The following is a 2,145-nucleotide window of genomic DNA, read 5'->3' as shown; positions in this document are numbered from 1 at the left end:
CCATCAAATCAATGGCGGACGCTTCCAAAGACGATTCATTTGGGAAGTTGCCAGACCAAAGGCAGTTGAGGGTTTCGGGGAGAAGCGATGGGTGATATTAGGTAGCTCTTTGCTGCGTTGCACTAGCACATTAGTGCGGTGATGTGCTGGGAAGTGTGCACAAGTATCGAGTACGGACGTGAAGTATAGTCAAACCAGAAGCTACTTACTATTCGTAACCTCTCCTGCATAGCTACGGGATGCAGTACAAAGCTCTAGCTTACTCAGCCCACACGCTCTCTTCCAGTGTTGGCTTTAATTGAATGTCACGTCGTGACGGAGAGTGGCGGGCTAGCGGCACTGGCGATCCCAGTGTTGACTGTTGTACATATATGTGAGAACTGAGAAGGGATTGTTTTGAACTACTTCGGCCAGTATGACTAGTACCCAGGGGGTTATGCACTCTTACTAGTACTAGCAAGAGTACATACATGTACCCCCCCCCCCCCCGGGTTATTGTGTTGAGCCCTCTCCGCTGGCAGAAGGAAGTTTTCCTCCTTGTACCCCCCGGGTTATGTACTCTTGCTACCACCAAGGGTACATACAACCGTGCTACTACCAACTTACTTAGGCAAGAGTACATGAAACCTACTTCAGTATATGAAACCCATGATGTCATTGTTTCATGTACTCTTGCACTTCAGCGATCATCAGATAGCAGCGTTTACTGGTTTATGTACTCTTGGTACTACTGTACTCACTTCGTCTTGGGGTGTATTCGATTAGAAAAGGCTGTGTAAGCAGTAGCCGTGAGAGCCAGACGGATAGGCAAGTCATTTTGGACGAACTACTGTAAACCTATCCCGACAGTAGTAATCTGTTCTCCCCGGTAGTACATTGGGTACTGCACTTGCCTGCGACCCGAGAGGTCGCGGGTTCGAGCCCCACAGTCGCACATCTGACTGCAAAATCCCCACGACGCAGCTCACCAGATCAAGGTGTGGGTCCTCTGCACTCAGTAGAGTCAAGTCGAGCGAGCTGCAACTCCCGGTGCCGAAAGGCGGGCTAACGCCCCTACATGGCTACTTCCCCTTGTCTAACCCCCAAGACGAAATGAATGATACCGTACTGGCAATATATGTTGCCGCAGTGAGGGCATGAAGCGTTACATTGGCACATGTTTGCCGCACGCAGGGCGTTACATGCAAAGTCGCACAGGAACCGTTACACAGGTTTCTATATTGCCGCAGTCCTTTTTTTGCTATTGCCGCATCATTTTTTTGCTTTTGCCGCATCATTTTTTCTTTTCATCCACATTGAAGGCACAGAAATTCAGTTGCTATCCAACTGTTACAAACCCGACGGCAAAGGGCGACAACGATATCAATAGAAGACTGTTTATTTTAACTATCAGAGTGCAAAACGACCTCGGGAAAGAAGAAACCATTGTGATCGCCAACCACTGAATGATGCGCCTTCGAGTGTCAGGACTTCCTGCTGCGTCCAGTTTTGAACTTTTCACCACGCGGTACACGTGCTTTCACAGTTTTCAGCCTTTTTTTGCAGTGCAAACTGCAATGAAAAGATCGCCGCACCCCGCCGGACGCGCGTTACGAACTCAACGAAAATTTGTCGCACTAGCCTGGTCGCGCGTTACGCCGCACCCCCCTGCGTTACGCGTTACGCGGCAACATATATTGCCAGTACGGTAGTAGCCGACTGGCCGAAATTAAAAAAAAAAAATTCTGTTCTGTTCGTTTGCATCTTAGCTATCATTGCCATAGCCTAGGACAGGGTTGTGTATGGGTATTTGGCTATCACGGAGTCCATATGTTTCGCCGTGGTTGACTATAAAAACCCTGCAATCGCCACGCAAAGTGGTCATTGGCTACTCCAGCCCTGTATTGCTTGGAATCAAACTAACTGACTACCCTGGTCAGTGATTGTGTAGAGGAGATCAACCTGAGAACCTGTCGCGTCGCTTGAGCTTCTGATCCTTTGCCTGAAATCTTGACAATAATTGAGTAACGTTAAAATAATGCCAAGTTGTTTTAAACGCTCTTCTTGACTACTGACTGCTAGTACGTTGATCATTGCTATACAACACGAATATCATTCCTGGGGTGGGCCGTGAGGCACGTCATTGATTGCCTTGCGCTTCAGAGA

The sequence above is a fragment of the Sycon ciliatum genome, chromosome 6 (assembly GCF_964019385.1).
Source record: "Sycon ciliatum chromosome 6, ocSycCili1.1, whole genome shotgun sequence".
In the NCBI taxonomy this organism is placed as follows: Eukaryota; Metazoa; Porifera; class Calcarea; order Leucosolenida; family Sycettidae; genus Sycon; species Sycon ciliatum.
This window is presented reverse-complemented; position numbering follows the sequence as displayed.